We start from the raw sequence: 27,371 nt of genomic DNA, 5'->3' as shown, positions 1-27,371 counted from the left end.
AACACCCCTGTGTTTGGACTCTGGGTGCCTGGCAGCCTGGGACCTGCAGTATGTCCGGTGAGGACTCGGAGCCTGGACATCACAGTCAGTTTCCTTCACTGCTATACTCCCGCCATCCAGCCACGCAGGGACCTGGATGGAAAAAACCGATAGTATGGATGCCTGCCCGCCTGTGTGAGATCCGGGATGTAATGTGCACCCATTGCCTCATAAACTTGGAAACATAATATGAAACCTTGGCAAGTGCCATAAAAGTTGGGCTTGTCAGTGTGGGCGTGGGGAGGTTAGGTGGATGTCTGCAGGTTGGGGCAAAGTTCACCACGGGAATGGGACTAATCGACACGGGTGAGTTTCAGGGGCCTGTGAAAGAGCGAAGAGGGCCAGGGCTCCAGGGTCTCCAGGGCCTCTGCCTAACACAGGGTTGGTTCGGAGGGCGGTCTCCTGCCCTGAGTAGGTGCTCCCTGGTGCTGGCCTCTACAAATAGAACAGTGAGGGATGGTGAGGGGGGTGTGGGGAGGAGGGTTGGCATAGCACACATTTCGTTCCCAAAGGCGGGAGTCCTGCTGCGCTGGCACCGGGGCTTCGTGCATTCCACGCTGGAGCTCAGCATCACAGAATGCACAAAAACTCTTCGCAGCACCCCCACCCCCGCCCCCTTTCACAAGTGGCAGTCGGGCCTCCACCTCTCTCTCGGTCGTGGGCTGGCAGAGGCCCAGCGCCTCGGCGGGGCAAAGACGTCCCCTTGCCCCGAAGCACCGGGGCAGAGGGCACGGCTCTACCGCAGCCCTGGCCAGGCAGGGGCGGGTGGTCCAGAGTTGGCAGCGCGTCCCCCTGCCCGTCCCGGTGGCCCTCCGCCCATCTCCGCCTCAGGCCTGCCGGCACCTCTGCCGCCTGTTGACGAGTCCTCCCAGCTCGTGTTCCCTTTCTCCTACTGTTGCATCCTGGGGTTCCGGGGACAAGGTCTGTCTTTCCCCGCCCGCCCCGCACCCGGCGAACCCCCGAAACTCGAGGGCACAGCGCCTCGGCCGAGGTCCAGGACAGCTCGTTGTGCAGACATGCAGGAGTTGGGCTGCCGGGGTGGGGGAGGGGGGTCTCGCCAGCGCAGCCTGGGCGCTCACGGGAGCCCCCACCCGTCCCCAGCCCAGGGCCCACCGGCGCCTGGACTTGAGCCCCGTCCGGTGCGCGGGTCCGGACACGCGCCGAGGCTCAGCCGCACGCGGTGTTCCGTCGCGGCGCCGTACTCGCCCGCCCGGTGACCTTAGCAGGCCGTCTCCCCTCGCCTCAGTTTCCCCGCCGGTGCCGCCGCGAGGGGCACGTGGAGGGAGCGGCAGACAGCGGCCCCGCCCCGCCTCGGGGACAGCCAATCGGGGGCCGCCATCCGGGGGTGTGTCCCGCCTAGGGCCGCGGCTGGGGGGCCTGGGGGCGGGGCCGGAGAGGACCTCGGGGCGGGGCTCCAGGGCCGGCGGCCCGGGCTGCCCCGCGGGGCTGGGAGGTGGAGGGGCGGCGCGTGCCGCGGGGGTGCGGCTGGCACGGGAGCGGGAGGCGGTGCCGGGCCTGGGCTGGGGACGCGGCGGCCCCACGGCTGGGGCGGCGGGCGGCGGGGGCGGAGGCGGCCGCTAGCTCCGGGTCCGGTGCCGCCTCCCTCGGCGCGCTCGCTCGGCAGACCGACCGGCAACGGAGCGGCCCAGGTGCTCGGGGGGGCGAACGGGTGCGCGCGCGGTTCTGCGGGCCTGGCGGCCCCCCGGCCTCGAGACCCACGGCGGTAGCGGACGGGGGAGGGGCCGCGCCTGGCGGCGCATGCGCGGGGCCCGGGGGCGCGGGCGGAGGGCGCTTGCCGCGGGTTCACGCGAGGGAGCCCTGGGCGCGGGGGCCCGCCCCCTGCTCCGCCTCCTTCCCAGAGCCCCGGCGTCCCGGGCTGTCGCTGGGGCTGGGGGCTGCGCGGAGGTCGAGTCCGGGACCTTAGAGACACTGGTCCTCTGGTTGCTTCCCGGGAGGAAAGGCCCACCAGGCGGGGCGTCCAGCGTGCCCTCCCCTCGCAACCGCGGAGTTTGGGCGTCACGGACAGGAGGGGGCGTTTCCCGAAACCCCTGGGGGTCCCCTGGGCTAGGTAGCCGGAGGCCCGGACAGTCGGACCGTCAGGGTCCCTTGTCGGGCGGCTGCGGTCCGAAAGGAAAAGCTCACTGGCGGGTTAGTTGACAACCTTTGAGGAACTGCCTGACTTTGCGCCCGAGCGCAGGCGGACGGCCGGGCCGGGCGAGCCCAGGGCAGGCTCCACCGCGTGACTCCTTCCCGAGCCCCGGGCCCCCTTGGCGTCCGCGCCCAGCTCCCCGGGCCTTGGCTGCGCGGCCCTGGGGGGCGCAGGGTGAGGGCTCGGAGAAAGCCCGGAGGGTCGGTTCTGCCTCCCGCCCACCCACGCTAAGAAGAGACAACTGCACGCCCGGGCTTTCCTCGTCTTTTTGAGTTTAAAGGAGGGCCAGCGTGCACTAAATGTCAAGGCTCTTTCTGAGAAAAGTCCGTGGTTGTATAATGGCTTTGGGTTTCGCGGGGCGCTCTGGGACCTCCGGAGCTGCGCGTCCACCCCAGCTCCAGCCCCTCTCCCCAAACCAGAGGGTCCCCTAGATCCCAGGGCTGCTTGGGAAGGGGTGGGGGAAATGGGTATGGGGAGGGGCCCAGGGTTCCTGGGAGCGACCCTGCTACACTACTGCCTTTGAAGAAGCGGGGTCACGGTGACTTTCCTCGTCCAAGGTGGTGGAGCGCTGGGGAGAATCCAGAGGACATATCGTAACTATTTCCTCCTTTACTTTCTCACTGCCAAGGCCAGTTAAAGGCCCTGCCTCCTCTGTGAAGCGACAGTTTGTGGCAAGACAAGCTCAGTACCAAGACGCTGTCATTACAGGTAAATAGGTTTGATTGACTAACGTTTCCAGGCCAAAATGTTTACATGTTTACTTCCGTTGTCCTACAGACTAGCCATTTGGGGGTTAATGATTACTTCGTGGTGCAACATGGGACATATTTTTAGAAATATATCTTGCTTTGGAAATAAGGCAAATGTGGGCAGATGCCCTTTTAAGTTCTGAAAACTTTCTTGTGTCAGTTTGACTAGGGACTTCATGGCTGGGTGGCAGGCTGGCTCCATGCCCCTCGGAACTGGGCGGGGTGGCTGCGGAGATGTTATTCCCTGGCAGACACTGCCGAGTCTGACACTGACGAGGACCAGGCCGTTTTAATTCCACTTTGAATGTGAAGCAGGTGGCCTGCTGGGACAGTCGGTCAGGTCGAGCACTGCCCTCCGCTAGGATGGGGCTGGCCAGGAGAACTGGCCGGATGCTACCGATGGCCTGGTCACTGTCCCCAAGGGGCCGGACAGTAAGCTTGGCAAATCCTACGACTTCGAAGCGAAAACAAATTAATGGACAGTAGAAGAAAAGGCTTCTCTCTCTTCTATTTGAGACAGATAATGAATTATTCTATAATCATAAATAATTTTTTACTGTTGTTTGTCAAACTCGTAAACAGATTTTTCACCATCGCATGTGTACGTGAAAGAGGACAGAAAGGAAAAGTGTGTTTCTCCCACACAAACTGGTTTGTAACCTGCACTAGCCATTGGGTTCTGACAGAACACTTCTGTGTGAATGAATTTGTGTTTCACCATTTAAAATGTTGATATACTGTTCCATGGTGCTTAGATTCAGTACATAGTTAGCCAATCCCTAGGTATGGATATGTAAAAACTTCGGTGTTTGAGTTTAGGCATTCTGTAAATATTTATGGGGCAGCCGCCATTGAGCAAGGCAGCCGTGGATCTGCTCAGGAAGCCGATTTTTATACCAGAATCTAAAACAGAAAGGTCAGGGTTGTCTTCTTCATCTGAAAAGATGGAGCTGGGAGGGAAAAGATGGTGCAGAAGGGAAGCTCTTGGCCGTGACATTGGCTCCTTTCTGGCATGCTGCTGGCGAGCCCCTGTGTTTATAATTAATGTTCTTTAGGTAATCTTTTTAAACATTTGAACTAGAATATTTCTTTGCTTCGTGTTAACGGATTCCGCACACCCCATACTCTCTTCCCCCCTCCTCTCCCGCAGCCCCTGCGTGTGAGGCTCTGTTTGGAGTGGCTGACGGGCCGGGGGTCTTCCCTTCCCAGGGGCCGTGGGTTGCGCATTTACGCTGCTGGGCTGTAGCAGTGCGGTGAAAAGGTGTGGCCTGCAGAATAATTCCTGCCGATTTGGAAGTCGAAGACCCCTGTTCTTATTTTTGCTGTTCGGGGTGTGGTAGGGAGTCTGTCTTAAGCGTTTCATAGCTATGCCGCATGAAGGCACGGTTTCTGTCTGTAGAGTGGACGTTTGCCGTGTCTGTTGTTTCTGCCTCATGGATTACCGAGAACCAGCCGGCTCTGCTCTAAGGCCACGTGGTCCGGGAAGACAGGCAAAGAACTTTAATTTCCAGCCTGGTGTCAGGTAGTTTGAAGGTAGGAACCACACAGGAAGGGCCCTGGTGTCCCTCTGGGTGGGATATAAAGTGCTCCTCCCTTCTCCTCCGTGCTTCTGCTGTGTGCAGGCAGTGAGGTGTGTATGGGGAGGTGGCATGCACGCAGATTTCCCGGCCTGTTCTGTTAGTCACAGACACTGCGTATCCAATTTGCTCATGATCTGGGGGTGCGTTTGGTATTTGCTCCCCGGGTGTTTAATGGCAGCGTCGGGTGGCAGTGATTTCGAGGTGTCCGGAAGAGTTTCCCCCCTTTGGAAAGGGGGACTCGCCTCCCCACTGGGTCAGGCCTGCGTGGTTGTTTTTGTGCTGAGCTGCATTTGTTTTGAGGACAGCTTATGGTACACGGAAAAGGATCTGAAAATTGTGGTTTGCATCAGGGAAGCGGCCGGTAAGTGGACACCAGGACTCCCGCCGTCCCCTGGGTGCTGCCTGCCAGGCCTGGGGTCCTGGGCCCCCTCTCCAAACTGCCGTTTTCTCTCCAGGAAAAGGATCTCCCCTTCATTCCCTCTCTTGGAAGGGTTGGGGGGCTCAATAGTCGTGTCTTAGGTCAAGATTCTCGTAGAATGTGAAAACCCGTGGGCAGCCCGGGAGGTGTCTTAGAAAGAAGCCTCATGTCACCTGCCTGCCCCTCACTTGGCTGTGTCTGACACCTGCGTTGTTTTCAATCTGACCATTTTCTGGTTTTTCAAAGGCTTCCTGACAAACGCACCTCCTGTCACACGGACAGGTTTTTCCATTTTTTAATAGGTAGACAACAATTCTGCCCCAGTCAGAACCAACCACTGTGAGTGGTTGGGGTTCCTCTGAACTGGGTGGGGGGAAGCCCTGGGGTCTCGGCGGCCACACATCTGGCGTTGACACTTACGCCGGCGTCTCTGGTGCAGCAGGCCATGCGAAGCACTGCCCCTCGTCCCAGGAGGGCCTGCCAGAGACAGGCTCGGCGAAGACCTGGACGGCGTAGGCGCGGCTTCCCCCCGCTGGTCCTGGGTGCTGCTCTGCACCACAGCCCCTGTCGGTCGGACAGTCCCCTCTGAGTAGAGCTTGCTCAGAACAAAGCAGTCTCGCTCATTTTCGCCCAGTTGGTCCTGTGCACAGAGTAGGTGCTTTTAGGTGTCCATGGAACAGGTAAGTGAGGAGCAGAATTGAATCCAACAAGTACCCATTGATGGGCCTCTGTGTTCTGTGCCTCTCAGGTGCTAGTGGCAGCTGGCGGGGGTGGGGGCAGGGATGCTGGCAGTGCAGACGGCAGGCCTGCCCAAGGCGGGAGGATGCCCCCTTGGCCTCTCAGCTCCCCTGGTCCTTCAGAGAGCGAGCCCACTCCTCCACAAGGACGGGGTGCCCTGTCTGCTGTGCTGGACCTCTCTGGGCAGTCCCAGCACACAGATGTCGTAACGAAACTATTCTGTGCGTAATTATCACTGGATTCGGGGCATATTGTGCATTTAATACATTTTTCATGAGATGGCCTGAGAATCTAATAAAATGGTCTTTCTGTAAGATTATGGATTCCAGTTTCAAACTACCGCCCCAGTAGGGAAGGGCATGCTTTAGCCCTTTCGAGTTGGAACTGCTTGTATTGAACAGGGCAAGGGTCCTGCTGGCCTTCCAGTCTTGCAGATAAGACCCGCAGGGGAGGCAGGCCGCACACGGTCGATATCTTTGTGCGCCAGCCACTCTTGTGCCTGCGCTCATTTTGCCCTGTTTCAAGAGACTCCCACACATGGAGGAGCCGTGGTCCCCATGCCAGTCCGTCTGCCTCACACCGCGAGGACACCTCTAACGCAGCTTCCCTGTGAACTGGGAGAGTTAGGAGAGCAGAGGCAAGGACGAAGCTTCCTCGGAATGGTGTGAAGTTACAGTCAAGGGAGCAGCACAGGGTGGTTCCCCTTTTTTCCATTTTTAAGTGTGAGTGAGGCCCCAGGTTTCCTTGCAGCCATTTGTAACTGAATGAGCCTGTGGTTGTGTGATAACCGCACCAAGTGACAGGTTGCCAAGCACCAGCGAGAGACCCAGTTATTTAGAGATTGACATGTGGACACAACCCTTTCCGAAACATTCTGATGAACTAGTTGCTGGCCTCATGCGAGTGTGTAAATGCATAGTTACAAGTGAGCCACGTGGCTTGTCAAATACAGGGTTGCGGGGTCAAGTGACGATCCAGTCTTGATGACCTGAAGGTGAGTTTTCTTTTGTAACCCAAACATTAAATGGGCTTTTTTTTTAAATCAAAAGAATTCTTAGGGGCATTTTCAGGCAGCTGTCATTTTGGACAGGTGACATCTGGGCGGTGGCCAGCTCCAGGACTCTGCTCCCCTCTCTGACGCTGAGCCAGCTGGATAAAGTTGTGGCCGCAGGCTCGTTTTAGCTCATTTCCTGGGCCCCGGGCTACTGTCTCAGTCACTGTCCGCTGCTGTTTCTGGTTGCCTGGCTCTGCCCTGGGGGAGGGAGGGGCTCGTGGGGATGGGGTTCGAAAGGCAAATGGTTCCAGAGAAATGGGAAATTCGCTTCATGTGGAGCCAGCACCGGAAACGGAGAAGCGTTTGGTGTGTTTACAGGAGGTGGATTTCGGGAGTCGCAGGGGAGGGTTTCGCTCGAGTGTGACGACGGTCTTTCCTTTCCACTTGGAAAATGGGACAGGCCATCACCAGATGTAGCTTGGGAGCGCCGTCTGCCTGCCGGTGGCCCACAGCGGGAGGGCCAGGGCGAGAGACCAGCAGGAAAACATGCATGTCTGCTCCTTTCCTGGAAGAACTCACCGTGCAGAGACGGCATTTCCCGGAGAGAGGAAGGTGCTCTATCACTGTAGTTCTCAAATCTAAAAGCGCACCCAGCCCACTGTCTGCAGCGAGGGCTCCTCAAAGAGACAAGACCTTTCTTTAAAGTTTAATTGTGCAAAGATGTCGACAGCCGGGAGCTTAAGGGGACAAGAGCCTAGAAGGAGGCTGGGAAAGGGAGAGCGTGAAGAAGGCGAAGCACTCACTCGGGGAGGGAACTGCCCCCGAGGCTGCGCTTTCTGGAGAGGAAAGTCCACGCAGACGGGCGAAGAGAACCTGTTGACCAGTGACCACAGGAAACGTGGGGGTGGACACGTTGAGGCCAAGAGCGCTTGTCCATTTCAGAGAAGAAGAAGGTTCTGGAACTGGGGAGAAGGTAAGGAGACGGTTCCTGTGCTGGCCAGGACGGGTGCGGTGATGGCTGAAGGGCTGCCAGCCCCCGAGTGGCGGCTCACCAGAGGCCACCGCCATCATCAGCCATCAGGCAGGAAGTAGCCACCGCTCTGGCGTGCTGAGCCGGGTGACAGCGGTGGGGACGGGAGGAAAGTGCCACATGATCGCTGTGGTTCTCTCAAAGTTCAGGGCCCTGTGTGTGCATAGAGACCAAGAAGAGCAAACCAGGGTGTCTCTTTCCACTCTGGACATGGGAAATTATTGACATTGTTCCCTGCTCCGACTCTTTACTTAGATGGCTCTCACAAAGTTAGCTTCCAACGTCTAGGTCAGAAGTCTAAGTGAAAGTGAATATTTAACCACATTCAAGGACGGTCGATAATCTTCAGTAAGAGGCGCCAGACATTCGAGAAAAAGACTCTAACAGGGGAAAAAGCCGATACTCCCAGGGCTGACTCATGGACGGATGACAGGGCCCTGTACCTAGGAAACGCTCCGTTGCCCTATTTGGGGCGCCTGGACTCAGCCGTGGGCTCTCCGAGTGGGAGGAGCCGATCTCCTCCAGAAGGGGTTTTAGGAAGGCGCATGCCCAGCCTCCAGGCCAGAGCTGGTGGTCCCCGAGCGTGAAGCCTCCGAGAGGCGGGAGCATGCAGCTGAGCGCAGAGCTCAGGGGAGGTGTCAGTTTTGAGAGAGGGGACTCCAGCCCCTCACCTGCTGTGCTGAGACAGCTGCCGTCTGAGAAGCCGCTGGGCCATGCCCTTCCTCTGCCAGGATGGGGTCTCCACGGAGCTGGACCCAGCCAGCCTTGTCACCTCTCTAGAGGCCCCTACTCTTCTTGGCCACCGTTGTCATGGCCCTACGTTCCCGACATCGCCTAACCCTCTGAGAGGCTCGTGCTCAGCCTGCTCGGTTCTGGGCTGCCCGGGGTTTTCCTGCCCCAACCCAGGTTGTTCTCTCGGTCCAGGGAGTGGCTTCCCACTGGGGCAGGGGAGGCCGACCGAGTTTAGTGGACCGCTTGTCCACGTGGCCTGTGCCTCAGTGTCCTCACCTTCAAGCTGGGAGAATGCCGGGCTGTCCACGAGTGGTGGCACCTGGCTCATCTCCAGGAGCCTGTGGATGTTTCTTTGCTTGTTGTGGACCGTTGGCCTTAACGTGAACCTGTCTGCACTCACTTCCCGGTGCCCCTGGGGATGGGCGGGCGCAGCCCTGGATCTCTGGTGTCGCCATTTTTTCTGGGGCCACAGGCACTCCTGAACCCTGACCCGCTGCCCCACCTTCACCCCCATAAGCCCTTTCCTTGAGGTCTCAGCCTAAAACCATTTTCTTAGGGAGACCCCCCTAACTGCCTGCGCAGGCCGGACCTCCGAGGCGAACACTCAGACCTTGGAGCTTTTCACCTAAAACATGGGTGCGCCATGTCTGTCTGTGTGGCGGCCACATGCCAGTCCCTCTCCCTGTGAGTCACAAACCCTGGAGGCCGGGGGTTGGAAGCCATTGCTGCCTGGCTCACCCTTGGCCGTTTGAGGTTCCTTCAAGGCGTAATCAAACGCCACCTCCTTCATGAAGCCTTCCTTGATCCTGCCCCAAACCGGGTGCAGGATCTCGTCCCTCGGCAACCGCTCCGGCAGTTGGAACCTCTCATCACACTCCGATCATGCTACCTTTGCCACGGCCATTGTCCCCGGGTTTCTCCGGTCATTTGTGCCAGAGCTCATTCATTTATTTGGCACATCCTCCAGCAGCTACTGTGTAGGCCGGGTGGTGTCCTGGGTGCTGGGAAAGCAGTGGAGGCGGCCGCGGTCGCTGCCGGCGCAGAGGGCCGAGCAGGCAGGCAGCACTGGCGTGGCTGGTCAGAGCCTTGGAACCGGCGTGGTGGGCGGGTGGGCACTGCATTTTAGCAGTGACCTGGGCATGCTACTCCGTTAATATTTGTCTTTAAATTCAGAATTTCTTTTCACTAAAGGAACCACGTTTCGGGAGAGGAAAGAGTGAACAAAAGTTACACAAGGAATTTCAGGACCCAGTGGAGTCCCGATTATTATCTTAAGGACATTAAGTGCCTGCGTGAAATCCCTTTGACCCACTTAGGTCGGCAGAATTAAGTCTGAGGTGAACGCTAACTCCAGTCCTACACGTAACGACCTGTCGCTGGGAAGCGCTGCGCACACAGTCACGGGTCTGCCTGCCCTCTGTCTCGATAGTGCCTGAGGGGGAGCAGGTCGGCCCCCTGCACCTGCGTCTGCGTCAGCCTAGGAGGTGTGGCAACGGCTCTGCAAGGTGGGCTCCAGGGGCCGAGAGCCACGGGTGTGTGCCCTGAGCGCCACACTGTTTGGCTGGCAGACCTGCAGGAGGCGAACTGTTCCCCAGACACGCTGCTTCCCCAGGACAACAGGCAGGGCGGGGTGTCCAGGCCTTCGGAGGCAGGCAGGCTTCTTGCTTTGTGGCTGGGGTGACGGAGGGAGGGAGGCAGCTGTGTCCTGCCTGTGGCATCCGGGCCTGGGGATGGCCAGGTGGAACAGGGCTGACGGCCTGTGACAACCTCTTGCCCCGCTCCGGGCACAGGGCCGCCTTCCGACAAGGCTCCCTAAAAACCAGGCAAGGAAGATGGGTTTGAGGTTTGTTGAGTTTTACTAACTAACAGTAAAATGCACCCTCTTTAGATGTGCGTTCTGTGAGTTCTGGAGCATTTCCTTGCAGCTTGTCGGCCAGGGCGTCCCCAGGCTTCCATGACAGCCACCGAACAGCAGTGTGGCCCGTGGGCCGAGCTCGTCTCACAGCCCGAGCCTCTCCAACCTCATCTACCTCATCACCCCCAGAGACAGCCTTGCTTCACAGGGCAACTGGGTCGGGCCCCTGGGGGAGGCAGGCTCCCCTCTCCCTCCTCGGGTCCTCGTCTGGAGCGGCGTCTGCGGGTGGCCAGGACAGTGCGCCACAATCTGGCTTTAACCATGGAAGTCTATCCCTCACAGTGGTGAGGGCCAGAAATCCAAAGTCAAGGTGTCGGTAGGGCCACGTGCCCTCCGAGACTCAGAGTAGGACCCTTCCTTGTCTGCTCCTAACTTGTGGAGGTGGCGGTCACCTCGGCATTCATTGGCTGTAGAAGCATCACTCCTCTGTCAGCCTCTGTCATGGAGCTCTCCACGTGTGTGTCTGTGTCCAAATGTCCCCTTTTTGTATGGATACCGGTCCTACCGAATGAAGGGGCCCCTCCAGTTAAACTAATGACGCCTGAAAGGCCCCGTTCTGATACAGAGGGTACAACATGGGTGCAGCTCCCTGGGGACACAAGTCAGCCCATTATGGGACCTGTGATCGGTTCTGCAGAGCGTCTTTGCCAGGTGAGGTCACGGTCCATGGGCTCCAGGGGCGGCATGCAGACACCTTTGGGGGCTGTCATTAGGCACCACACCATGGTCCTGCCGCATGGCACTCACGTTCAACTGGCAGCTGCCACCTGCTTGGGGAGGTGTGGGACACTGAGACCACAGCACGTCCCAGTCACACTCCCGGGTGGGTGACCTGGAGGGCAGGTGCATGAGATCAGATGTCGAGTTTCGACCAGGGTTGCCAGGGTGTTAGGCCACTGGGGTAGGCTGGCCATCCCAACCCTGCCAGGGCGGTGGCATTTGAGAACAGTGTGACATGCCCGAAACGGCACAGGGTGCAGAGCTGGGAGGCCCCTTCAGCTCTCCAGTGGGCTGGTGCCCAGGTGACAACCAGCTGTGGCTGCAGCTGTGGCTGTGGGTGTGCAGGGGAGGAGCCAGAGGGTGAGGAGGTCGTGGGGACCCCCCCTTGGACTCCTAGCTCCCTGTCCCCACTTATAGAAGGACGGATGTCATCTCTGTTCTCACTCCCCACATGGGGCGGCCTCCTCCCTGTGCTGTCTCCAGCTAACCTGTACGTGCATTCGTGGTTCGTCTCCAGCTCCCCGCCTGGTGTGCCGGCTCCTGGGGACAGCTTGTCTGCCGTCTTCATTCTGGGGCCCAAAGTGGCTGTACCCTGGCCCCGCACAGGCGGCACTAAAACCTGTTGCGGGAACAGCCTTCTCGCTACTCAGTCACCCTGTGCCCTTGGGCTTCGCGAATACACAGCCTTTCTGGTCTAGAGTTTTATTCGCTGGTTGATGTTGGAGTGAATCTGCCTGAACAGGCAGAACACCCGACGGAGGGGGTGGAAACCTTAAGGGAAGGCGGTGGGTTCCCTAAAGGCCGGGCTACGGATTTTACTGGAGAGTACAGGAATGTTTCTTTTTCGCTCTTCTTTGTAGGGAGTGAAAATTAAAGAGGAAAACAGCCATTACAATGTCAGAGCTGGCAAATATTTATGAGCTCATAAATATTTATGAGCTGAGTAGTTTTACTACTCATGAATATGGGGAGCGCCATTTCTGATAATGGCTTCGTATTTGGGAAGTCAGCTTGAAAAGATGGAGAGACTCTTCCAACATGCTGAGTCCCTGGAGAGCTCACGAGGGGGTGGACGGTCACCAAACTGAGGTGTGAAGATGACAGACATGTGACATTTAGGGTCAAAGCAACACCCCAGGGACAAAGCTGTTAAAAACCTAAGTAGCACCTCTGTGGGGCCAAGGGCCAACATTTGGGATAGAAAACCTTTAAGAAAAGAAGACCCTAAGTAACCATCTCAAACTTTGGGTTGGAATCTCAAAAAGCTGCCCCCGGAGGAATACGGGTGGTCCGGGTACGGACCAGCCGCTCAAGGGCTGAAGCCCGGACATCTTGGTCCTGTGGTTGGATTAAGGTGGCCCCAAGTGGCCAGGACTCCCGACGTCCGGCAGAAGCGGACGCATCGCTCTGGAGGAGCAGTAGTTCCCACTCGACCTCTATTTCTAGGGACAAACTCTCAAGCACAGGCAGCCCCCACTTTGCTCAGTTCTCCGAGGCGCAAACTTTAATCACCGTGGTAAGTTCAATGGCAATGCTAGTCCCCCAACACCACGGCCCACGCCTCAGTTCCTGGGAATGGTCGTATAAACTCCGTACTGTGGGGTCCCCGCGCTGGTGCTCGTGCTCGCAGACCTCGGCACAGAGAACGGGTGTGTGTAGGAGAGTGGCCAATCGCGTTGCGCCTCTCAGAGTCGGTCTCTGATTGGTCCCTGCGCCTCCGCAGCTGTTCATTGACACACTCAGTAACGCGCGTCTTTGCGCAGCCGCACTGACTCCCAGTAAAGAACCCCAGTGACGTTTTATAGAAATGGACAAGTGGAAGGAGAACTGGCCAACAAGGATGAAAATGCCGGAAATACATGAAAGATAGCAAGGCTGGAAGTGAAATTCGAATCAAACATAAACGGAGTCATAGGAAAAATAGCCGCCCGTGGGGACGTGGGCTTTGCTGCCATTTGGGAGATGCTGGCCCGGCAGTGGAGGGACTTAGCTGAGGTGACCGTTAGCAAAGGAAGGAAGCAGGCGTGCTGAAAGCATGGTGCCCTAGAGGAAGTGACCCTAGCAGGACACGTGGCTCTCAGCACAGGAAGGCCGAGGCGCTTCAGGACATCGGCCGTGCGGAGGATAGCAAGCTGACAGCAGACCCCAAACTTACAGGCTTGACGATTAGCCAGCGCATCGCAGAGACATTCGCTCCGCCGTACGTTGTGCAATGAGAGGGCAAGCGCAGGTCCCTGCTCTTGTCAAGCTTCCTACAAGACAGTAAAGCAGTATATTCTTCAGCGTTTCCAACGTTTTCATTACAGTGTATTCCTATACAGAATATTAGTTTTACTATGTTGTTTATTCCCTTACTTACAACGGGTAATGAGAGAGTTTTCTATGTTTTGACAAAAGTGTTTCAAGTGTTGTTATTTTTACCGCTAGTGGCCCCACGTGGCATGGACTGTGCTTTGCGTGGCCTGGCGCTGCCATGTGCACCAGGACTGGGCGGTGAGGACTCGCAGCATGGCCGGCGGAGCCTCTGAGGCGAGGAGCTCTCGAGGGCCAGCAGAAGTAACAGAGGGTAGAAACGGGCCGTCATGACTGAGTCCGAGGTGTGTAAGACACAACTGCTGAATAATCTCCCGGGCCATGTGCACAGAGATATGGGAGAAGACTGGGAGTTTTGGCTGAGCACTAGATATGGTGTCTTTACAAAGGACACTGACTTAAGAATCCAGTAGAGCCCTGGCTGGTGTAGCTCAGTGGATTGGGCTCCGGCCTGCGAACCAGAGTATCTCGGTTTGATTCCCAGTCAGGGCACATGCCTGGGTTGCAGGCCAGTTCCCGGCAGGGGACACACCAGAGGCAACCATACATTGATATTTCTCTCCCTCTCTCCTTCCCGTCCCCTCTAAAGATAAATAAATAAAATATTTTAAAAAAAGAATCCGGTAGAAACTATAAAACTGAAAAATACGAAAACTGATATGGCATGCTCCATAAATAGACAGGAGAGCAGAGGAGACACAACCCAGGAGAGAGCTGGTGAGTTACAGCAGAGGTCAGAAGACAGTGCCTAAAATGATGCACAGGGAGACTGAAGAACAGAACGCAGGACCTGTGGCGGGGAATTCTGCCTGAAAGGGGGTCGGCGCCCTTCAAGCATGAGATGCAGAGCACGGGGCATGAGCAATACTTGAAGAGACAGCGACTGTCCTTTGACTGGTGACATCAAATCACAAATTCAAGAACCTGAAAGAACTCAGCAGAATTAAAAACAAAAAGACACGTGATCAGAAAACTGCTGGAAAGTGCGAAGACAAAGAGATGCTCTTTAAAGAAGCGAAAGGTAAAAAAATAAAATGGAAAAGCCGTTACTTCATAGGAGCCTCAATTCAGAGACGAGTTGTCAGCCAGAATAGTGGAAGCCAGAGGAGGATGAAAAGAAATTTCTGTTGTGCTGAACACCAGGTTGCTTCCAGGAATACAGGTCAGAAGCGATGGAGTGTCAGTGCCTAGACGTGCTCAGGGGTGGAATGCATGGGACCTGTGCAGAGAAATCCACAAAGCGGCCTGGAGAGACATGTCCGGAGGCCCAGACACATGGCAAGTCATGCTACATCTGGAAGCAGAAGATGCGGCAGCGGCAGGCCTGCAGCTGCTCCCGCGACGGTGTACAGCTGCGGGCCAATCAAAATCGCACCTTGACGTGCCTGAGCGGATTCTACAATTGTGTGGTAGAGGGGAGGCTCAAATGTGGCTGAAACATTAACTTTGAAGAAGAACACATTTGGAGGCCTTCGACTGCCTGACGCCCAGCGCTGTTGCAGAGACATGGTGACGGAGACAGTGGCATCAGTGTGAGAACACACAAACAAACGCAACAGAACGGCTAGTCCGGAAATAGGCCTGACGTATTTGGCCAATTGATTTTCAACAAAGTGACGAGTGGTATCGGGGGAAAGGCAATCTCTTTAACAAATCGTGCTGGACTCGGATAGCCATGTGCAAAAGAATGAACCTCGACCTCATCTCACACCACACAGAAGAAGAAGAAGGGGAACTTGAATTTGTAGGGGGTCATAGACCTAATTGCTGGAGTTAAAACTGTATAAGACATCTTAGTGATTTGGGGTTTGGCAAAATTTCTTATACGTGATTCAAAGAGCAGGAACTGTCTACATGAACTATAAAAGAAACTGGTGCTTCATCAAAGTGAGAAACTCTTGCTCATCCAGAGACACTTAAGAAAATAAAAAGGCAAGCCACAAGCTTAGAGAAAATATCTGCAGAACAGGTATCTGACGAAGGACTTGTATCTTCAATGTATAAAGAACTCTTACAATTTAATAAGAAGACAAGCCCTGGCCGGGTGGCTCAGAGGGTTGGAGCATCGTCATGCACCAAAAAAGGTGGCGGGTTTGGTCCCGGTCAGGACATGTACAGGAGGCAACTGATCGATGTTTCTCTCTCTCATTGATATCTCTCTCCCCACTTCTCTCTCTAAAATGAATAAATACATCCTTAGGTGAGGATTAAAATTTTTTAAAATTGTTAAGAAGAATACAACCAATTAAGAATGAGAGCAAAAATGGGCCAACAATCTGGATAAACTCCTCATCAAAGCACATTGGGTAGCAGGGAAGGACACAAAGAGATGGTCCTTGTCCCTCATCATTAGGAACATCCAGGTTCATGGCAGCAGACGTCACCGGTAGCCCGCCAAGCAGGATGGCTAAGGTTAAAACAAGGGACCACGTGCGGCTGAGGGTGTGGGGCAGCAGGACCCCTCCTACCCCGATGACAGGCCCGTGACCAGTGTAGCCACTCAGGAAAGCATTCTGGTGAACGGCATCACTGACATTGTCACCAGAAAGCGTCATGGACCTGAAGGAGGCCAGCCTGAGAAGGCTGCACACTGCCTGATTCCAGCCCTGTCCTGTTCTGGAAAAGGCATGTCTGTGAAAGTCAGTGGTCACCGGGCCTGGGGGGAGTGAGGGACAGGGGAAGCACAGGGCTTTAGGGCAGCAAGATGTCTCTGTGTGACGCTGTGATGACGTGTGATGACACATGTTGTTGCACCTTGGTCCAAACCTGGAGAACGCACACACCGAGAGCAGACTCAGGAGGAAACTACAGACTTGGTTAACAGCCCCACACTGGCGCTGGCTCCTCGGTGGTAACGAGTGTCCCCTATGGGTTCAGGCTGTTGGTGACAGGAAAACTGGAGGGGGGTTGAGGACGTTTGCAGGGCCTCTTTCCTCACTTTTTAGGTGAACCTGAGATGTCTCTAAATAATAGTCTCATCATTAAAATGAACAATTTTTATTATTTTTTAAAAAATTTATTTAAGGTTTTATTTATTTTTAGACAGAGGGGAAGGGAGAGAGAAAGGGGGGAAGAAACATCAGTGTGTGGTTGCATCTCATGTGCCCCCAACTGGGGACCTGGCCCACAACCCAGGCATGTGCCCTGGCTGGGAATTGAACCTGTGACCCCTTGGTTCACAGGCCAGTGCTCAGTCCACTGAGCCACACCAGCCAGGGCTAAAATGAACAATTTTTAAAGATTTTATTATTTTTAGAGACAGGGGAAAGGAGGGAGAAAGAGGAGAGAAACATCAATGTTTCTCTCACACGCCCCCTACTGGGGACCTGGCCTGCTACCCAGGCATGTGCCCTGACTGGGAATCGAACTGGCGACCCTTTGGCTCACAGTCTGGTGCTCAGTCCACCAAGTCACACCAGCCAGGGCTAAAACTAAATTTAAAATGCATGCATTTTTAACCTCAGAGAAACTGTAAGGAAGGTATGCACCACCGACTCGGAAAACCGATCACGTCCTCGAGAAGAGGGATCAGAGCCCGGATACTGCAACCAGAGGGCTGCGCACAGACGCGACAACTCAGGACCGCCCTCTGTCGACAGGCCTCGTGTGCCACAGGGGACCCTGGCACCCTAGGCAAGGACACGTTCGAGCAAACCATGGGGACGCTCAGGACACATCACAGCTGGTGTCGATGGCCCCGAAGCCCCTAAATGCACCCCCTCCTCGGATGACTTCCAGTGCACTTCCAGGACTCCATAGCACCACCTCGTGTTTCCTTAAGCAGATATTCTCGCTTCCCTTTGCAGTCTTGTCACTTCAAATTGCACTCACTCTTGTTTCTTTAGAAAAACCTTTGTTCCACACCCAGCCTTCTCCCTGTAAACACTGGGGTACCCGCTCTCTGGGCTCTTCCCTTGGTTTGTTCGTGTAAAGGACATGAGAGCGGTTTTGGTGAGACAGGGAGTGGTGTTCAAGGTGTTTCACTGGTGTTATGCTCCATCAGTGAACATTCCTTGAACACCCGCCTTGTGTGGGGAGGAAGTTGGCCGCCGGGAACTCTGGTTGGAGAGGTAGAGGTCGGTGGGCAGAAACACCACCAACAGACCTGTGCTGTGGGTCGTGGGGACACAGAGGATGAACCAGGCCCTTCCCTGTGGATGGATCTGGGAAGGCTTCTGGGAGGAAGTGGTACTTGAACTTCCCCTTAAACGTGCAGGGATGGCAGGCGTTCCGGGCACAGGAACAGGATAAGGTCGGGAGGCCGGAGGGCATGGGGTGCAGGTGGTGAACACAGAGCCGTTTATTTTGGCCAGAACACAGGGTCTGCCCAGGGAAGTAGGAGAAGAGGGTTCACTCACCATGGGCCTCAGCAGGTCTTTGCAAGCTCCTGCTCGGGGCCAGGCATCTTCCTAAGCGCTGAACCCCTTTCTGACAGAGCTGGCACACTGCTGGGGGGACCGCGGGCGTGATTGGTGCGTTAGAACAGGGCCCCAACCTCTGGGCTCTGGACCAGTACCTGGCCGAGCCTGTTAGGAACTGGGCTGCACAGCATGAGGTGAACTTGAATGTAACGTGCTTGAATCATCCTGAAACCATGCCCCCACCTGGTGCGTGGACCAGTCTTCCACAAAACTGGTCCCTTTTGCTAAAAAAGGCTGGGGCCCACTGGGCTAGAAGATGCTAATTGGGAGAGGGTAGTACCTGCCGGGGAGGGGGCAGGGGCCCAGTGGCATGAGGATGGGGGGATGGGAAGTCCCTGGGAGGAGCAGGAGAAACTGATGGGGGAATGTCTGGGAGAGGCCAGGTGGCAGTAGCAGGCCCCTGCGGCGGGCCTGGGGGGTGGGGCAGGGCCCGGTGCCCTCTCTGTGGAAGCAGCCCTGCGAAGGAGGGTTCTCAGGGGCTGGGACAGCCTTGGATTCAGGTGCCGTCCCCCTCTGGCTGTCATCAGTGAGCGGCCAGGGACAGAAGCTGCAGGGCATCACCAGGTGAACCGGCTGGCAGAGCCCCGGGTGTGGTAGACAAGGGGGTGTGGCAGGAGGACTGTGTGCTGCCCCGGGCGGGGCAGGGAAATCGACTTTGGGTCCAACCTGGTCTTTGAGGAGCCCAGTGACCTTGCACAGTGCTCATCCTTGGTCTGTTTTCTTACCTGCAAACCCAGGTGTCTGGAACTGATGCTTCTCAGAGAGGTCCCTCAGGAGGGGCTGGAGTGACCGGGGCTGTCCTTCAGGCTGTACCTGGGGAGACAGCTGGTGAGGGGCTGGTGAGGAGGCCATCCCAGCGGTCCGGGAGCCAGGGACAAGTGCTGGGGGCCAGGGTGAGGGTGGGCTGGGTACAAGTGGTCAGGAGGGAAGGAGATGCGCTCGAAATGAGCAGACCACACCACCCGAAGGACCGGAAGCTGTAAGTCTGTCCAGACACAAAACACCAGTCACCTTAGGGCGTGTCGGGTGTGAGGCACATTGACAGCCGTCCCACCCGTGATGTGCTGTCTTGCTGCGTGGGTGGCCGTGTGGTGAGCTTCTGTGTCTGGCCCAGCAGAGGTGTAAATCCGTTCCCCCAGAAACGACCTCCGACCCCCAGCCCTGGGTCCTATGACTAGACCCTTCTAGGTTCCCCGGTCCTCTTATTTCCATGCAGAGCTTTCCTCCATAGCAGAAAGTTTGAATTTTTCTCCAACAGGTCGCTTCCGTTCCCTTGGGGGTGAGCTGCGCTCACCCTGCCTCTTTAGCAAGGTGTCGTCCTGCAAGCAGGTGACCAAGGCTGAAGCCCTCAGGCTTGATCATGAGGAACGTGCTCTGGGTGTTTTCGTGGCGGAGAGCCACTTGTCCTCAGGGTCCTGCAGATTTCCTTCCTCTTCGTTTGCTCCCTGCTCACACGGGGTTCGACGGGATCACCAGGCATTCGGGTTTCTTCTGTGGGTCAGTGGTGGACAGGAATTGAGGCTGTGTGGCAGGGGACGCTCTGGCTCCCAGTAAGAAGTGCGGACCAGTTCTGCTGGCACCGGGTTGGAGCTCACGGAGGCTGCCAGCCGCTGAAGGACCCGCCTCGGGGTGGGGCCGCGGGTCCCAGAGTCAGGGGTTCAAGTGGTCAGTGCTTGGCAGTTCCTCCCAAAACACAGCTTCCCAAGGCAGCAGTTCAGGCAGGCCCTCCACCCTGTTTAAAATCCGAGGATGAGGACATGGTGCTTTTGGACCATCTCGGCGTCACCATGGGCAGAGGGAAGCGAGGACAGTTCCGACAGTGGGAGAGATGACCGCAAACTGCAGGCCTGGCCCAGGATCCCGGGCTTCAGGCACATGACAGGGTCAAGTGACAAAGCTCGAGTGTGAGGTACAGGTACTGTGCGTCCGCCGCCTCTGCTGGACTCGATCACAGGGCCGCGGTGGGTGTGAGAATGTCCTTGCCTCGCTCACACAGGCACACACATGCTGTGACTACCTACTTACTTTCCTCGTGCCAACGAGAGCAGGTGGTCAGGAAGGCGGGCGGGTGGAACGTTCATTACGAGTGACTGTGGATGAGCAAGGGCTGACGGTGTGCTTTGCAGTTGTGTGTGTGTGCAACTTTCTGTAAGTGAAATTACTCACAAATAAAAAGTCAAAAAGCAGACAGCTAAGCAGAAGAGGCAGCGTCTACCGTATGTGTCCCTGCCCCGTTTATGAGTGGTCGGCGGCGCTGGCTCCTGTGCACAGACGCCCCGTGGCCGCTGCGCGGACGGGGCTGTGCCGCCATGGCCGCAGCCTCGCTGCAGGACGTTTTCGTCACCCATGAAAGAAGCCACACCCCCATTCCCTGCGTCCCTCCCCCGGCTGACCTCAGCCTACTTTCTCTCTGTGGTTTGCCAGTCCTGGGCACTTCATATGAAAGGACTCCCGGTCTGTGGTCGTCTGGGGTTGGCTTCTCTCGTGCAGCGCGATGTGGCGTGGCCAGTGCCTCATTTCTCTTCCTCTTCACACATGTAGGCTGGGAAGAGCACAGTGCATTCACCCATCGGCGTTGGTGCCATTTGGGCAGTTTCTGCTGTAGGCTCTGATGGGTCCGTCGTGTGGCGCTGCACACGCGTGGGTTCCTCCAGAGGCGGAGCGGCCATGTCCCAGGGCAGCTGCGTTTAGCTTTCTGAGCACCGGCTGGACCATTCTCCACCCGACCACGCTGTTTCAGTCAGGGGCCACGTGCAAGATGGCACTTTTCCGCCCTCTGCCAGCGCCTGTCGTGGTCTCTGTGGCCCAGCCATCCTGGCGGGTCGGGAGCGGCATCTTCCTAACAACTAATGACACCGAGTGTGTTTTCCTGTGCCTGCTGGCCATCTGTACATCTTTTAGAGAAAATGTCTATTTAAATCCTTTGCCCAATATTTTAAAATATGTTTATTGATTTTAGAGAGAGGAAGAGAGAAACGTCGATGTGAGAGAGAAACATTTATCAGCTGCCTCTCTCACATCTCCCAACCAGAGGTCGAACCTCAGTCTAGGGCTGTGCCCTGAGTGGGAGTCGAACCCCTCACCTTTTGGTGTACGGGATGGCGTTCCAACCAACTAAGTCACACCAATCAGGGCCCATTTAAAAAAAAGTTAGTTATTTTTAGAGAGCAAGGAAGGAGGAAAGTGAGGGAAACAGCAGTGTGTGGTTCCCTCTTGGGTGCTCCCTACTGGGGACCTGGCCTGCAACCCCTGCGTGTGCCCTGACTGGGAATGGAAACGGTGACCCTTTGCTTCACAGACTGGCACTCAGTCCTCTGAGCCACACCAGCCGGGGGTAGAGCCCAATTTTTAATTTGAATATTTGTTATTTTGTTGTTGAATTGTAAGAGTTCTTTATATAATCTGAATACAAATCTCTCGTCAGATACCTAATACACAAATATTTCCTCCCATTCAATGAGTTGCCTTTTTACTTTCTTGATGGTAATGTTTATAACCGAAAATTTCAAATTTTGACGCCCAGTTTATTATTTGTGTGTCACTTATATCTTTGCTGTGCGTGCAGATTTGCGTGTGACCAGAAGTTTTCATTTATTTCACTGGGAGAAATGCTGCAAATGCCCCAGAGCGCGCAGCTGCAGGTCCAGGGCAGCTGCCTGTGCAGCTCCGTGCGAAGGCGCCCAGCTGTTTTCCAGAGCGGGCAGCACGTGCCCCACGCCCTCCGGTGATGGCTGCGTGATCCTGTTCCTCACTGGTGCCTGGTCTTGTCGCTGTGTTTGGTGTTAGTTTTTAAATGGTGGTCTGCTTCGCTTTGGTTACGTTTTGGTAGTGCATGTTTTCAAAGCATCGATCTGGCCCTAGCCAGTGTAGCTCAGTGGATTGAGCACAGGCCTGTGAACCTAAAGGTTCGCAGTTCGATTCCTAGTCAGGGCACATGCCTGGGCTGCAGGCCAGGTCTGGCAGGGGACGCACGAGAGGCAACCATACACTGATATTTCTCTCCCTCTCTCCTTCCCTTCCCCTCTAAACATAAATAAATAAAATATTTTTTTAAAAAAGCATATCTGTTTCTTCTAAGTTGTCAAATGTATGAGCCTAAGATGGTTTGCAGCCATTTCTTGTTAGCCTTTCACTCGTTGCAGGCTCTGTGGTGACGTTACAGTTCATTCCTGATGTTGGCAATTTGTGTTTCCTCTTTTCATTCTTGGCAGTCTTGCTAGAGGTTTATCAGTTTTGTTTTTTAATTCTCACCTGAGGATATGTTTATTGATTTTTAGAGAGAGGAGAAAGGGTGGGAGAGAGAGAAAGAGAGAGAGACATAGATTGGTTGCTTCTCATACACACCGTAACTGGGGATCGAACCTGCAACATAGGCATGTGCCCTGACTGGGGATCGAACCTACAGCCTTTTGCTGTACAAGATGGTGCTTCACCCAGCTGAGCCACCAGGCCAGGGCTAGAGGTTTATCCGTTTTACTGATTTTTTTCAAAGAAACAGCAGTGTGCTCCATCGGGTGTCTCTGTTGTTTTCCCGACTTCTCGTTGATCATTGCTCTTGTCCTTGTGAACTTCCGCCTCGTTTTGCTGTTGTGGTGCCAGTTTCTGGAGGTAGGAATTTAAGTTGTTGCTGTGAAGCCTTCCAGCTCCTCTGGTAGAAACGTGTAACGCTGTCAGGGCTCCCCCCGCCCAGCACCACCCGTCGTTGGCTAGAACGGCAGCCTGGGCTCCGAGGGCTTTCTCAGAGACTCGGTTGGGCCAGGGTGGCCCCACAGAAAGTCCCCCGGGGGCACTGAGAAGACAGGTCCCCACTGAACATGCGAACATGGGCACTGGGAAGTCGGCAACCCTCCACGTTTCGTGTTGCCATTGATTCAGTTTTTTAATTGATTGATTGTAGAAAGAAGTGGGGGCATTGATTTGTTGTTCCACTTACTGATGCACTCATTGGTTGATTCTTGTATGTGCCCCGACCGGGGATCGAACCCACAACTCTGGCGTACCTGGGTAGTGCTCCAACCAACTGAGCTGCCCAGCCAGGCCCATTTTGCCATTACTTTAAATCCCCAATGTTCACTTTAAAAACAAGCTGGAACAATACTGGGTGGTTTTTTTCAATTTCTAAACTTTCCTAAAGTCTCTAGCAAAAAATTAAAATGCAACAGAGCATCTATTTAACATAGAGGTAAGCAGAAGGAAAGGCAGCTTGCAGGTAATAAAAAAACTAACTTTTCAACTGTCTGAACTGGGTCAAAAGCTGTGACATCAGCCCGGGAAGAACATCACCCAGGAAGTGACATGGAGGATGGGCTTCGGGAGCAGAAACCAGGGGCTGGCGGGCCGGGTCCAAGCTGCCCCCTCCGTCCCTGTCCCCATGCCCCTGGGCACGTTGTTGGAACCCCTCTGTCCACCAGTTTCCTCCCAGTAAATTAAACGTGGACGAGGCTGCCTGGGCGTGTTGAGAGGGCGCAGTGACTCAGCCCATGCCGGCCTGTGGTAAGGGTCGCGTGGAGGTGCCGTCGTCAACGTCAGTAGAACCTCCCCTGGTGTTGTGTCTGAATGGTGGCCAGTGACGAGGTCCCGCAGCTGGCCCTCAGGGGTCTGCCACGCCTGCAGCAGTTGGGGCCACATTGCACGTGGGTGTCTGGGCAAGTGCCGCGAGTGACATTCTGTAACTCCACACCGACAGTTACCCTCACACGAGACAAGTGACAGGTATCACGGGAGAGCTGAAGAGGGAGGGAGGTGCCATGTTGAGAATAAAGGGAGGCCTCTGCCGCGAGGACGTGTCTCCCCTTCCCCAGGAGATCAGTGACGTGGCGCTGCTTTGGGGGCCGGCTCCCCCCTTCCAACTGTCCCTCCAGGTTTCCGCATCCGCTTGTTGGTTGGCTGTCTTTCTTTCATGTTAGAGGCCTGGTGTTTTTGACGGTCACTTTTATGTCCAAGCGAGGACCTAAAAACTGACCGAAGTCCTGGGCAGAGGGTGGGATGGTCATTTCTCAGAGTTCCCAGAGTTCAGGCTGGGAGGGAGGCAGAGAGGCAGCCGGCTGGGCGGTGGGCGGAAGCTCACTGACTCCCCCTGGGTGTGGGTTCCTGCCTTCGCCTGGCTCTGCCGCCCCACGGACAGGCACACAAGCCCAGGTTCCAGAGTCGAGGTCACCCACAGCACTGCCCCGCTCCCGAGGGGTCTCGGTGTCCTCACTGGACGCTGCTGCTGGCAGCCCCACGAGATGACCTGCGTCAGCATCGTGGTCCCCTCGCAGCTCTCTGCTGCTCCCCGCTGCCGCTTGGGCCCTCTCGATTACGAAAGTCCGAGGCCTGGGGCTCCCTTGGGAAAGACCTGGCTGTCTCCAGTGAAACCCGTGTGGGTGGTGGGCAGAGTGCCCACGGTGTGCTCAGTTTGATTTGGCAAAACAAAGACCCGGGGGTCTTTGCCCCACTTTACGCTCCGGCACTTTCCGCCCCCGTTTTCCCAGGGCTCATCGGCACTTTCTGTGCCTTGGGAACGTGTGAATCATGATGCAGGCGGTGACGACTGACCTGCGTCTGTGAGTTCCTGGTGCCCCGTGAAGCCCCAGGGGGCTTTGGAGCTTTCCGTTGTTTAATTTGAAATGCCATGTTAAACCCTCGATCGACACATTAAGGTGAAAGGTTCTAAGTGTTAAGTCCCGTATCTAAAAAGTATGCGGGAAAGCGTAAAGAATCCGACCGGGTCGTGGGCACGGGCGGGCGGGAGAGAGGACGGCTCTCCACCGGTGGCGCCCCCTCGGCAGCAATCCCGTCTTTTCCCTTCCAGTGGCCCTGAGGTCTTCCCTGGCTTCGTTTAGCAAAAAAGAAAATGTGCATGGCTTTCTGCGTGGTGCCCTCACCAAGCCTACGAGGTGACGTTGTGACAGGTTGACAGCGCAGTGAATTGGGGTTCAGTACAGAAAGGTATGAGCAGAGAAATCTGACGTTCACCACCACTGACCCCTGACCCTTTGGGCGTGAAAGTCCAAGTCCAAGCGCCCATGTTCTCTCCCTCAAGACGGGACCCCCAGCGCCAAACCGTGGTTGGGGGTTAGCACGGTATCAAGCTGCTATTTAATACTTGATTTCAGAGAGTGTTTACGAAGAGCCTCTGGGTCCCAGGAGCCCCACTGATCACACGGGGAGACCAAGCTGTCAGCACCGGTGACACCCTGGGGAGCCGGCTGTGAGCGGGGTGCGGTCCCCTCGGCCTTCGGTTACTCCATCAGCCGATGAGCCTTCTTTGCTCCCATCAGGGCACCTGATTTGTTTCGCCACGGACCACTCCCAGGTTCTCTGCTGCTGCTGAGGTAGAAGGGTCGGACTGGGGGTCTGTTCAGGCCTGTGTGCGGCAGTTTGTCCTGAGTGCCCACTGCGCGCGCGCAGGTCCTGGGCCCAGGCCGTGGTCACAGGCCTCCCCGGGCGCCTCTGCCCCCAGTTCCCACCAAGTGAGACTTCCTTCACCTTTCCTCTTAGATTCCCCCCCCCCCAAATGCTTGGCTTTTAAGTCCCTGTGATGGGGATGGTTCATTCTGCAAACTTCTGATTGTGCTCCCAAGGTGGACCCGCTCTGACTTCGGCCCCAGATCCCTGAGGCCTTGTTGTCTTTGGCAGGCCATCTGCATGCCATTGTGCCATCCAGCCGCGAGTGCCAGGCCAAGCTGAATCTCGCAGACCTTCACCTAATTCCCAGGGAGTCAGCACCACGTGGGCCCGCCTCCGCGCCGAGCACGTACGGGCGGGGCTCGCCCAGGACGGGGCCGGGTGCATGGGAACCGGAGGAGAGGGTACCCAGCCCGCCTTGGCTTCACACCCGTAGCCTCTCGTTTGAGCCTGAGCCTCCAAAGCAGAGAAAGCCTGTGTCAAAGGTCACCCACCGCTGCCACACGCTTCCAGAGGTTCCACCTGGCCTGTGCTGAGGTGACAGGAGACAGTAATTGAATCTCTCTCCTCTCTTGCTCCCTCTCTTCCTTCCTTCCTCCTCTCTTTTCAATTTCTTTTCAAAAAATGTTCCATTGTGCCCTGGCTGGTGTGGTTCAGTGGATTGAGTGCTGGCCTGAGAACTAAAGGGTCACCAGTTCCATTCCTGGTCAGGGCACGTGACTGGGTTGGGAGCCAGGTACCCAGTAGGGGGCATGTGAGAGGCAACCACACATTGATGTTTCTCTCCCTCTCTTTCTCCCTCCCTTCCCCTCTCTCTAAAAATCAATCAATAAAATATTTTTTAAAGTGTCCCATAGTTTTTGTGTACCCTGTTTCGTAGTTTTCGAATGAATGTTTTTTAATATTTTTATTTGTTTACTTTTAGAGGGAGGGAGAAAGAGAGAGAAAAGCATCAGTGTGTGGTTGCCTCACAGGCGCCCCCTACTGGGGACCTGGCCCCCAACCCAGGCCTGTGCCCTGACTAGGAATCGAACCGCATGTGGTTTGCGGCCCACCCTCCGCCCACTGAGACACACCAGCCAGCCTCAAAGGAACATTCTGACAGACAGGTGTTCGGTCATGAAGACCTGAAACAGCAGCTCCGCTTCACATGTGTGCTTCTGATACACGGGGCGGCTCCGGCATTTCACCTGGACAGGCTCAGGCTGAAGGCACCGAAAAGGCCCGTGGGCCTCGGGTTAAGGAAGGAGTGACAGGGTTACTCGGAGCGTCACACCTTTGCCTTGCCTCAACCCCTGCGAAGCTCCTCCACCCTGCCCCCCCCCCCTCCCCGAGCTCTGGGAAAGCTCCCTGTGCCGGAGCCTGGAGACCCATTTAAGCTCCATTTGCATCCCGGGTCTTTCTCCGGCCGGCCGTTTTGTTCTGCCTCCCGGGCCAGACCCGGAGCTGCCGAGAACAGCCCTCCTTTGTCAGGCTGCTGCTGTGTCCCTCTGAAGCACGCGGGCTCAGGGCACAGGCCTGCCGCCCGGCGTGCTCTCTTTGTCCTGTGGGCAACTAGAGGGAGAGCTGGCAGCCCCCTGGGGTGTTCCTGCACCCCGGGCGGAAGCAGCGGCACTTGTAGCAGAGCCTGGGAGCTAGGATGTGCCGAGGCTGCCGGCGGGCCTGTCACCGGGGGCGCATGCTGCTGCTCTTCCGGGGGCCGCTCAGAGGGGGCCGTCCCTCGCCTGCTGCAGCGGAAGCCCAAGGGGCCGGCATGTTCCGGGTCCTGGACGGTGCTGCCTCACCCCTGAGAGGGGCTTTATCTCATCTGGCGCTTCACCCACAGTGAGACCCCAGAGGCTCTCCCCGAACCCCCGGCCTGCTTCAGAACAACCGAAATGTAAGATGACAAGACCTCGAAACAGTCCAGCTCCCAGAGGCAATGGCAAGGAGCCTGACCTCATCCTACTGGTCTATGATCTGCGCCCCCCCCCCCCCCCCATTGGAAGCTCTGGCTGGGCATTTGCAGGACGCGGAGGTGGCTGTCCTTGTGCATGGTCCCTCGCAGCACGCTCGGGTGTCCAAGGAGGTGCCTGCCGCATCCCCTCCCCCCATCATGCAGGCTCCACGTGCTAGCCTGCAGCTCCAAGGCTGAACCACACAGTGGGAAGGTTAGGGACTGCCGTTAAACGCTGAGTGAAACAG

General features: G+C 56.3%; 1 protein-coding gene across 2 annotated transcripts in view; it reads left to right on the top strand.

Annotated features, from left to right (window-relative positions):
* The first annotated feature begins 1,557 nt into the window (after positions 1-1,557).
* PPARA (peroxisome proliferator activated receptor alpha) overlaps positions 1,558-27,371 on the top strand; it is a 46,247-nt gene continuing 20,433 nt past the window's right edge. Inside the window, exons 1-2 of one of the 2 annotated variants that reach the window (XM_037049422.1) lie at positions 1,558-1,688; positions 2,817-2,896. The gene's annotated coding sequence lies outside the window, so the exon portion shown is untranslated. Of the gene's footprint in view, positions 1,689-1,847; positions 2,188-2,816; positions 2,897-27,371 lie in introns of those variants that run through there. The other variant, XM_037049414.1, reaches the window with a different exon arrangement.

Source organism: Sturnira hondurensis, unplaced genomic scaffold, assembly GCF_014824575.4.
Source record: "Sturnira hondurensis isolate 20B ecotype Veracruz unplaced genomic scaffold, ASM1482457v3 Scaffold0000780, whole genome shotgun sequence".
Classification (NCBI taxonomy): domain Eukaryota; kingdom Metazoa; phylum Chordata; class Mammalia; order Chiroptera; family Phyllostomidae; genus Sturnira; species Sturnira hondurensis.
Note: the sequence above shows the minus strand (reverse complement) of the source record. Positions and strands in the feature narration are given on the sequence as shown.